The sequence below is a fragment of the Gouania willdenowi genome (genome assembly GCF_900634775.1).
Source record: "Gouania willdenowi chromosome 24 unlocalized genomic scaffold, fGouWil2.1 scaffold_320_arrow_ctg1, whole genome shotgun sequence".
NCBI classification, from domain to species: domain Eukaryota; kingdom Metazoa; phylum Chordata; class Actinopteri; order Blenniiformes; family Gobiesocidae; genus Gouania; species Gouania willdenowi.
Genome location: NW_021144848.1, coordinates 2,979,827 through 2,991,552, shown reverse-complemented (window position 1 = coordinate 2,991,552; position 11,726 = coordinate 2,979,827). Strand labels below are relative to the sequence as shown.

The 11,726-nt window shown below is 46.0% G+C and overlaps 1 long non-coding RNA gene across 1 annotated transcript; it reads right to left on the bottom strand.

The window, feature by feature from the left end:
• Nucleotides 1-8,550: 8,550 nt before the first annotated feature.
• On the bottom strand, nucleotides 8,551-11,076 carry LOC114458157 (uncharacterized). Its single transcript, XR_003672992.1, has 3 exons — nucleotides 10,987-11,076; nucleotides 8,805-8,893; nucleotides 8,551-8,670 (listed from the first exon to the last, which is right to left on the bottom strand). It is a non-coding gene; the product is annotated as an uncharacterized LOC114458157 (long non-coding RNA).
• Nucleotides 11,077-11,726: the final 650 nt, after the last annotated feature.

The window sequence follows — 11,726 nt, the reverse complement described above, 5'->3', positions numbered from 1 at the left end:
CCAAAGGCCAAAAGGACCCTATTGGAATTGCTTTTCTTAGGTATTTTTGGTTTTGCCAGTTAGAATGCCCAAAGTCTCACCAAAATTTGCATGCACCTCAGGTCTGCTGATTGGATGACCCACGCCCAAAACCAAACAGGAAGTCAGCCATCCTGGGTCAAAGGTCAAAAATGGTGCACAAACTAGTCTGAGGGGCTTCTTCTGATTTGCTTCAAACTCGGCCAGAACACTTACAGTAGGACCCACTGAAGAATTTGCGTATCTCTAACGGTTTGGTTGTGGAGCCGCCACAAAGTTGCAATGCTAAATTTCGTTAGCATGCCACAATATCAAAATCCTTACAACTCTGACACACAAAGTTCAAACAGCCTCAAATTTCACACAAATGACATTTACATATAGCTATTCATGACTGCCATGAAACATTTCCCATCATGCTTTGTGTTTTTGACTGGCGCCATTTATTGTCATGTTCACTGTTGGCAACTATGGCACGCCATAATAGAAAAATGCATACAACTAACATACAAAGTTCAAACTGCTTCATATTTGATACACATGATGACTGTCCATCCCTAAACAAGAATAAACGTAATAATTACCCATCATGCCTTGCATCCTCAGATGGGGCCACTTTTAGTGGCGTCTGATGCTAACAGCTCTAATGGAAAAACGATATGTTGTGTTGACCTCAAAATAGTGTTGGATAAATCTAGACGTATGGGAGCAGGTCACTGATGAAGAAGAAACAGGCTGTGATCAGTGGGAGGGGCCTATGATGTCACCAGAAAATCCTTGGCCATTTCCTCACATCACATTCTAAATGCTGTATCGGCTATTTTTCACTGAGAGTGATTTTTAACTGGTTTTCTCTTTATACTGGTTTTTAACTAATACTACTGTGTAAACAGGCCTTCTAATTGGTTTTACTGGTTCTACTGGTTTTTCCTGTTCTACTGCATTATAATTGCTATTGCTTGGCTAATGCTATGTTAATGCCATTGTTAGGTTCATGCTAATGCTAAGCTATTGCTAGCTATTGTTAATGCTTGGTAAATGCTATTGTTAGGTTAAAGCTAAAGCTAGGTCAATGTTATTGCTAAGCTAATGCTAATGCAAGGTTATTGCTAAGCTAATGCTAATGCAAGGTTATTGCTAATGCTAGGTTAATGCTAATGTTAGCTCATTGCCAATGCTAGGTTAATAGCTGATGCTATTGCTAGGTTAATGCTACTGCTTGGCTAATGCTAATGTCAGGTTATTGCTAATGATGGGGTTGTAGTGGGTTGACATAATTCACCCGGAACCTAAGTTAAGGTTACAGAGTTCCGGTGGGACAGTTGAGACATGTGGGAATTTCCTGTTTACTTTTTCAGTGTGTGTTAGGATCCCGAGGAGAAAGGAGACTGCCAGTTGTTGTATGCTGCTCGTTATAAATGTTATTAAAACAACTGCCGTTGGCACCGTCGTTTGACACTCCGCCTCCGACTCCCGTCCTTGCACGCTACACTGGTGACCCCGACGTCAGTCCCGCTGAAGATTCCGGGTCTGAAAGGAATACCGAGCGAAACGACATGGCGCATTCCGCCGTCCTCAGACTGCCTGAGTTTTGGGAGACGTCTGCGGCAACGTGGTTCGCACAGGCGGAGGCTCAGTTCGCCCTCCGGGGAATTACAGATGACGCCACACGCTACTACCACGTCGTCTCAGCACTCGGAAGCTCCACCGCAGCCAGAGCCGTAAGTTTCATCACATCCCCTCCTGCCCAGGATAAATATGCAGGCCTCAAGGGTTATCTTCTCAAGATTTTTGAACTGTCACGATCCGAACGAGCCCGGCGCCTGCTTGCTATTCAAGGCATAGGGGACAGCAAGCCCTCTGAACACATGGAAATGATGTTAAACCTGCTGGGTGGGGAAGAGCCGAATTTTCTTTTCATTGAACTGTTTCTGCGACATATGCCGCCACACGTCCAAACGGCGCTCGCAAATACGACTATTACGGAGCCGCGTGCTCTGGCGGAGGAAGCAGACCGGTTCTACCTGGCCACCCAGCGTTTCGCCCCTGATGTGCTGGCCCCCACACGCAGCTACACGTCCCCAAGCGCTGGCGTTTCCCCTGGCGGAGGACACGCTACAACCGACAGCCGCACCAGCACAGGCTTGTGTTACTTCCATGCACGTTTTGGCGCCAAGGCTAAAAGGTGCCGCTCCCCTTGCAACTTCAACACGACGGGAAACGCCAAAGCCTGCGCTCGGTAGTGGCCGCGAGCACAGGCAAAAAGAACCGGCTGCTGTTCATTGAGGACTCCCTCTCTGGTCGCAGATTCCTTTGTGACACCGGCGCCCAGAGGAGCGTCCTGCCGGCTACAGTGGACGACGCGGCTGGAGGGATGCACGGCCCGCCCTTAACATCCGCCAACGACACCCCCATCAGGACGTACGGCACAAAGACTGTGGACTTATGTTTCGGGGGTCAGCGTTTCACATGGGACTTTGTCACTGCTGACATCTCCTTCCCCCTGCTCGGCGCAGATTTTTTGTGCGCCCACGGACTGCTCGTGGATGTCAAGAATGGCCGCCTGGTGGACGCGTTAACCTTTTCCTCCTTCGCATGTGTCCGCGATGAGGGGACATATGACGGTCTTTCCAGTTCGCTCTCCGAAGGCGACATGTACCAGAAACTCCTCGGAGAGTTCCCCAGCCTTACACAGCCCACCTTCGCGGCCACCACAGCTAAACATGGGGTCGAGCACCACATCGAGACCAAAGGCCCCCCCATCCATGCTAGGGCCCGACGGCTCAACCCGGAGAGACTGACAATTGCTCGGGCCGAGTTCGCCAACATGGAACGCCTTGGCATCATTCGCCGTTCTGACAGCCCGTGGGCCTCGCCACTCCACATGGTGCCTAAGCCGGACGGTGGTTGGCGCCCGTGTGGCGACTACCGCCGCCTCAATGATGCCACCACGCCCGACCGCTACCCCGTCCCCCATGTTCAGGACTTTTCTGTACATTTAGCAGGGAAGCACTTGTTTTCCAAAGTGGACCTGGTGCGGGGTTATCACCAAGTCCCGGTGCACCCTGCAGACATCCCGAAGACAGCGGTGGTGACTCCGTTCGGGCTTTTCGAGTTTCTCAGGATGCCCTTCGGCCTGAAAAATGCGGCCCAGTCCTTCCAGCGGCTGATGGACTCTGCGCTTAGGGACATGCCTTTCATCTTCGTCTACTTGGACGATGTCCTCGTCGCCAGCTCCTCGGAGGAGGAGCATGCGGCGCAGCTCCGGGCCCTTTTCACGAGGCTCGACCAGCATGGCCTGATCATTAACCCGGCGAAGTGTGTCTTCGGAGTACCGTCCATCCAGTTTCTTGGGCACCTCATCAGCAGTAATGGGGCCACCCCCCTCCCGTCGAAGGTGGAAGCTGTCTCCGCTTTTCCCCGCCCACATTCGGCCCGGGGGCTACGGGAGTTCCTTGGGATGGTTACATTCTACCACCGATTCATCCGTCAGGCGGCCCACATCATGCGCCCACTTTACGAGGCCCTTAAGGGTAGGGCCCCCAACCAGGACATCGACTGGACCACCGAGAGGGCCAAAGCTTTCGAGGATACAAAGGCTGCGCTGTGCCAGGCCACCATGTTGGTCCACCCGTCGCCCGGAGCCCCGGTCGCCCTCACAACCGACGCATCTGACTACGCAGTTGGTGCTGTGTTTGAGCAGTGGGTTGGTGGCGCCTGGCAACCGCTCGCCTTTTTCAGCCGCCAGCTGGTCCCTAGGGAGCGCAAATACAGCACTTTCGACAGGGAGCTACTCGGCGTCTGGCTGGCGATCCGCCATTTCCGCTCCATCCTGGAAGGCCGTGAGTTTACGGTTTTCGTCGACCACAAACCCCTCACGTTCTCCATGTCCAAGGTGGCTGAGCCGTGGTCCGCCCGCCAGCAGCGTCAGCTGTCTTTCATCTCCGAGTACACCACAGATATCCAACACATCGCCGGCAAGTCCAACGTGGTCGCCGATTGCCTCTCCAGAGCAGTCATCCACACGGTGCAGCTGGGTCTCGACTACTCTAGTATGAGTGCTGAACAAGCCTTGGACCCTGGGATCCGGTCGCTCAAACACTCGGACACTGGGCTGCGTCTGGAGGAGGTCGCGGTTGGCGACTCAGGAGTCAGGCTGTGGTGTGACCTCTCCACCGGCCAGCCTAGGCCGCTGGTCCCTGTTGGCTGGCAGCGGGCTGTCTTTGAGGCGATACACGGCCTGTCCCATCCTGGCAGGAAGGCGTCTGTGAGGCTGGTGGCTCAGAAGTTTGTCTGGAAAGGGCTGAAGAGAGACGTGCGGGCCTGGGTCGACTCATGTGTGGCTTGTCAGCGTGCGAAGGTGCACCGCCACACCAAGGCCCCATTGGAGCCGTTTACTGTCCCCGAGAGGAGGTTCGACCACGTCAACATCGACCTTGTGGGCCCGCTCCCCCCTTCCCATGGTTTCACCTACCTCCTCACCATGGTGGACAGGACGACCCGTTGGCCTGAAGCCGTTCCCCTCTCCTCAACCTCAGCTGCTGACGTGGCCCGGGCGTTTATCGGCACATGGGTCGCACGCTTTGGAACACCTTCAGACCTCTCCTCGGACCGGGGTGCACAGTTTACTTCCGAGATCTGGAATGTGGTTGCTAGGGACTTAGGGGTCAAGCTGCACCGCACCACCGCATATCACCCCCAGGCTAACGGGCTGTGCGAGCGGTTCCACCGCTCCATGAAGGCGGCTCTGCGCGCCAGTCTGGTGGATGGCAACTGGGTAGACAGACTTCCCTGGGTCATGCTGGGCCTCAGGACGGCCCCTAAGGAGGACCTGCAGTCCTCGTCTGCTGAGCTCGTCTACGGCCAGGTACTGCGAGTTCCTGGGGACTTCATTCCGGACACCACAACGCCTTGGTCGGCGGCCAGGCAGCGGTCCTCCCTGCTGGAAGTTGCCAGGGCTTTCGCTCCTGTCCCCACGTCGCAGCACTGCACCCCTGTTTCTCGAGTGCCCACCAATCTGCGCTCGGCAGGTTTTGTGTTCGTCCGCCACGACGCCCACCGCGGACCGTTGCGTCCGCCTTACGACGGGCCGTTTAAGGTCCTGCGGCACGGGGATAAGAGCATGGTCGTGGACATTGGCGGTAGGCCTGAGACTATCTCGGTTGATAGGATTAAGCCTGCCCACGTGGATGTTTCCCGGGAATTGGAATTGGCGCAGGCTCCACGCCGCGGACGCCCCCCAACGCCTCGTCCCTCCGACCTGGTTGGGCTCCCGCCTGCCCGACCAACAACGCGACCGTCCAGCCCGGCGGTCTGTCCGGCGGCCCCACCGACCCCTGACACCCTTCCAGCCCCTGCCACGTACACCCGCTGTGGTCGGGCCGTCGTCCCTTTCCGGCGTGGTGATTTTGACTATGGGTGAATTCTGGGGGGGCTTGTGTAGTGGGTTGACATAATTCACCCGGAACCTAAGTTAAGGTTACAGAGTTCCGGTGGGACAGTTGAGACATGTGGGAATTTCCTGTTTACTTTTTCAGTGTGTGTTAGGATCCCGAGGAGAAAGGAGACTGCCAGTTGTTGTATGCTGCTCGTTATAAATGTTATTAAAACAACTGCCGTTGGCACCGTCGTTTGACACTCCGCCTCCGACTCCCGTCCTTGCACGCTACAGGGTCATGCTAATGTTTGCCTAGTGTTAATGCTAGGCTAATAATACGTTAATGCTTTTTCTAGTCAAATTCTAATGCCAGGTTATTGTTAATGCTAGGTTAATGCTAATGTTAGCCCAATGCTGTTGCCCTGCTTATGCTAATGCTAGGCTAATGCTATTGATCGGTTAATGTTAGGTTAATGCTAATGCCAGGTTATTGCTAATGCCAGGTTATTGCTAATGCTATGCTAATGCTAATGTTGGCCTAATGTTAATGGTAGGTTGATGTTAGGCTAATGCTAATGCTACATTAATGTTAATGCTAGGTTGATGTTAGGCTAATGCTAATGCTACATTAATGTTAATGCTAGGTTTATGCTAATGCTAAGCTATTGCTAGCTAATGCTAATGTCAGGCTAATGCTATTGCTAGGTTAATGCTATTGCTAGGCTAATGCTAATGCTAAAACATTTTAAATGCAGTATCGCAGCTGTTTTTTTTACCAATTTGCACCAAATTCTAACAGACCAAATCCCAATCCCCAACACTGGGATACAGGGACTTCAGTTATCCACCCCGGCCACTCCTTCGGACCCTACGACGTTGCTCGCGGCTTTAATTATAATTGTAATTCTACTTGAAAAATCTGTTGCTTTTGTAATCATAATTGAGTTCAGAAAATCCATCCATCCATCCATCCATCCATCCATCCATTTTCATACCCGCTTATTCCCGTTTAACAGGGTCGCGGGGGTCTGCCGGTGCCAATCTCCGGCTCTCATAGGGCGCTGGGCGGGGGTACACCCTGGACAGGGCGCCAGTCCATCACAGGGCAACACAGACACAGACAACCATTCACTCTCATTCACTCCTATGGGCCATTTAGAGACTCCAATCAACCTTACAGTCATGTTTTTGGATTGTGGGAGGAAGCCGGAGTACCCGGAGAAAACCCACGCAGCACGGGGAGAACATGCAAACTCCACACAAAAAGGACCCAAGTCCACCCCAGGGCCTTCTTGCTGTGAGGCGGACGTGCTAACCACTAAGCCACCGTGTGCCTACGAGTTCAGAAAATTTACCTTGTAATTGTAAATGTCATGGAAATTCTATAAAAACTGTCAGTGCCATGGCATTAAAATTGAAAAATTGTGGATTTTTTTTCCTGAAATATAATCATAATACCCTAAAACGTTTCATGGGGTTATTTCTTTCAGGCTCAGTAATTGTGATAAAATGTAATTGAACATTTAGTAATTGAGAACATAATTTTAATTAACTTTCAGGGGAAAATAATAATTGTGATTGGAATAAATGCCGGTCACCGTAATCATAATTGAGTTTTAAATGAACATGGGTAATTGAAGACGTAATTGTAATTGGAAAATGTAATTGACCCCAACCCTGCTGTCAGTGTATCAGCACAACTGGTGATCATTATAACTGATGACACATCCCAGCACAAGTGATACACACTTCAGACACATATTCAGTCGTTTACAGATACATCAGCCACAAAATAACATGATCACTAATAGAACCGTAACACCAGCTGCTCACTATACTTTGTGTGTTTCTAGAGTCTTTTTTGTGTAATTGTGTTGTTTTGTCTTGTTTGTAAGTTTACTATAGTTTTAGTGTTTTTAATCTCATTTTGGTTTGTTTACTTTGTCATTTTGTACGATTTTGAGTCATTTTGTCATTGCATGGTCTTTATGGAATCATTTCTGTGATTTTGGGGTGTTTTTTGTATTTCTGCTGTAGTTTTATGTCCTTTTGATCTGTCTCAAGTGTAATTTTGTTGTTGTTTTGTCTTATTAGAGTCTTGTTTAAAATGTTGATATAGTCTCAGTTATTTAAGTGTAATTTTCTTGGTATTATAGTGTGTTTGCTTAGTCATCTTGTACATTTTTGTGTCTTTTTGGGGCCATTTTGTGTCATTTCTGTCACTTTGTCTCCTGTTGGTGGTGTTTTGTCTGTTTATTGTTGTTTTGTCTCATTTTTATGTGTTTCAATTGTAATTTTGTTGTTATATGGTCCTTTTGGAATCATTTCTGTAATCTTGTGGTTGATTTGTGTGTTTTTGTGTCATTTTGGGGTCTTTTTTGTGTTTGGCTGGTGTTTTATGTCCTTTTGGTGTCTTAAGTGTAATTTTGTCATTGTTTTGTCATGTTAGAGTCTTTTGTATTTTTTCCCTCATTTTATAAATCTCCCTCCCTTCTTTTTCTCGTCTTACTTGTTTTTGTTTTTGTTTTTTGCTTAATTTTGTCCTTTTCTGAAGTCGTTTTTTCCCTTTTATATATGTTTCTGTTTTGTTAGTTTGTTGTCCTTTAGTGTAAATTATCTGGAAATTTACGTTTTTGTTATTGTTCTGTAAAATGTTCTATTGTTTTTGTGTAATTTTAGTCTTTTAGGCTATTGTTGTTTTATAGTGTATTTGCTTCATCATCTTGTACATTTTTGTTTCTTTCTGGAGTCATTTTTGTTGTTGCTTTGTATGCTTTCAGAGTCTTTTTTATGTGTTTGCTTTTGTGTTGTGTTCCTTTTATGTTAGTCATTGTGTTTTTGGAATTGTTTCTGTAATTTTGTTTGTCCGTTTTTCTCATTGTTTTGTGTGTTTTTCGAGGTACTTTTTGTATTATTGTGTTCCTTTGTTGTGTTCAAAGTGTAATTTTGTTATAAGTTTGTGTTTTTGGAGTTGTTTGGTGTGTTCTTGTGGTTAGTTTTATACTTCTGCTATAGTGTGTGCTTTTGTTTCCCACTAAATGCCCGTATTTTATTCACATCTTAAATATGGATCAAAAGGACATATTTAAATGATTTATTTACACTTTCTGTTCGACAAACGTGGTTAGTGTTAATGCAAATGTAAATCAAAGTTGGGATGTTTGAGACAGAAGTGGATTTGGAAAGTTTTAAAAAGCAGATGTCAGTCCGATGTGTTAATCAGCCTCCTGCAGACCCAGCTGCTGTACATCATCTCCTCCTCAGAAGAAGAAAACCTGCAGAGACACCAAACATGAGGACACACATACACAGATATCTATATTTTTCTAATGAACGTGACTGATTATAAAGTAAACGTTCAGATCTATCATGATGGAAACCGTGAGTTGCTTCATTAATGACGACTGACCAATTATCTTCTTCTTCTTCTTCTTCTTCTTCTTCTTCTCTGTGAGTGAGACAGGAAGTGACCTACATACTGAAGCTTCCTCGCATCCACTGTCGTTTGCATTTCAAGGGACAATGAATAATTTACTCCTTCACGCAATTCCCAGAGCTCCACAATCCCAACATCCAGCAGCACCGTGACAGGAACTAGAGGAGAGAAGAACCAGGAACTAGAGGAGAGAAAGAACCAGGAACTAGAGGAGAGAAAGAACCAGGAACTACAGGAGAGAAAGAACCAGGAACTAGAGGAGAGAAAGAACCAGGAACTAGAGGAGAGAAAGAACCAGGAACTACAGGAGAGAAAGAACCAGGAACTAGAGGAGAGAACCAGGAACTAGAGGAGAAAGAACCAGGAACTAGAGGAGAGAAGAACCAGGAACTACAGGAGAGAAAGAACCAGGAACTAGAGGAGAACGGAACTACTAGGAGAGAAAGAACCAGGAACTACAGGAGAGAAAGAACCAGGAACTACAGGAGAGAAAGAACCAGGAACTAGAGGAGAGAAGGAACCAGGAACTACAGGAGAGAAAGAACCAGGAACTACAGGAGAGAAAGAACCAGGAACTACAGGAGAGAAAGAACCAGGAACTACAGGAGAGAAAGAACCAGGAACTAGAGGAGAGAAGGAACCAGGAACACACACACACACACACACGCACACACACACACACAAACACACACACACACACACCCGCACACACACACACACACACACCCACACACACACACACACACACACCCCCACACACACACACACCCACACACACACACACCCACACAACCACCACACCACACACACACCATTCCTTGATATGTTTTGCATCCAACACTGCACTGTTAAAGTACTTCACACATTCATATTTTTATTTTAAACATACATGTTTATTTTGTTGTGTTGTAACAAATCTTAACAATAAAGTTGAATGTTTATAGATGTAAATATTCATCTTAGCAGCCTGTTCACATGGATGATGTGCAACACTTATGATATAACCTACAAGTGTAATTCAGCTACTACCAGTGTTTATAACACTGGTAGTAGCTGAAAAAGAGTTGAATTAATTTAAGTCTAACACAGACATACACACATAGGTGGTAAAATCATGATCACAATACAATTTTTTTCATTCAAATAATTTAGACTATTTTAAAGTTATTTACCAATAAAACAAACCAATTCACCTACTTTAAATCATGGCCCTAAATGGAAAAAAGGAATAAAAGATCATTTAAGACAAGGTAATTTTCAAATATTTTTTTAAATTTTATGTAAGAAATTTATCAAACTGGTTCTAAGTATAATTAACATCAAACTAAAGGTCTGACATGTTCTTATAGTCACAGTGTTTTTACTTTGTTTAACTAAAGTAGTGTAGCATTAGCATTAGCAACACGTGCTACATAACAAGGCAGTATATCAGTCTAGTGATTTCTATTAGTTATTGAGGTAACACACTCATATTAATAAAATCATACTTTAAACAGTGTTTGAACGCCTCATTTCACACAGTTTATACAATCATATCATTTACAAGATAAAACGTTACTGCTTTGGTTACATTAGGCCTGGGTGATATGGACCAATATTCATATCTATATATTTTTACTCTAAATGACAATAGGTGATATAAACCATTTATTTTTTATCAATAGTTTTACAATAAAAACAATAATAAGTTAAAGTCAGTGGAGCCACAAAGACCCTTTTATTAATCACTAGCAGCACAATAACTACATTTTGTGTCACTTTTGACTTTTTCCTTCATTAAGGCTGAAATGTGATTAAATGATGTAGTGATGCTTTTTTCAGGGCAGCTCTGAGTTGTTGAAAGTAGTTTTTAAAGTAAATCACATTCAGGACACTGTCTCTTTAAGAATGCCTCAACAGCAGCTCTGCTACACAGAGAGTTAGTTTACTAACAAACACTGCATGTGTTTTTTTCTCTAACACTATAACACACACACACACACACACACACACACACACACACACACACACACACACACACACACACACACACACACACACACACACACACACACACACACACACACACACACACACACACACACACACTCACACACCCACACACACACACACAGCAATATAAATAAACAGTGAACATAATTAGGTAGATACATACCATCTCAGACGGCGTCTGTCCTCTACAAACTTTCTTTCTGAAAGCATGTCGATGACTTGGTGCGTGTTGTGTGAGGTGTTTAGAGAGAGCTTGTCAAGACCCGCCTTACGTTGCTTCTGATTGATTTATTATTGTGTGATGCATGCCATGGTTGGTTAGATTTAGGCACCAGGAGACATGGATTGGTCTGGGATTGGTTATCTCAGTCAGTCAATCAGAGTTACTCGAGCTACAGCAAGCCATGAGGACCAAAGTTCATTATCACAAAAAAAATTAATAGAGTATTGAATGGGGAAATATAAGTGTGAGAAATGTCAAGTGTGGCGTGTGGTGAGAATGTGTCGATGTGTGACTGTCACACTCAAAGGGTGAGGCTTGGCAGCACTGTGAGTAGATATATCAGTACTCTTTACAACTCTGTTTAGGTGTCATTTTGAGTAAATTTTGTAATTTTTTTGTTATCGTTTTGTGTGTTTGTGTGGTCCTGTTGTGTACTTTGTTTTGTGTCATGTGTGAGGCGAGATAAAAGGAAACTTGACAATGAATCTTTATGTTCCACAAATGTTGCAGACGGTAAATGTTCTTCCTCTGAAACTGGGAAGGACTCCATACAGAGACCAGTCCATGTTTGGGTTAGCTTAGCATGTAGCTACCAGTCCCACATGTTTGGCTAGCTTAGCATGTAACAACCAGTCCCACATGTTTCGTTAGCTTAGCACGTAGCCACCAGTCCCACATGT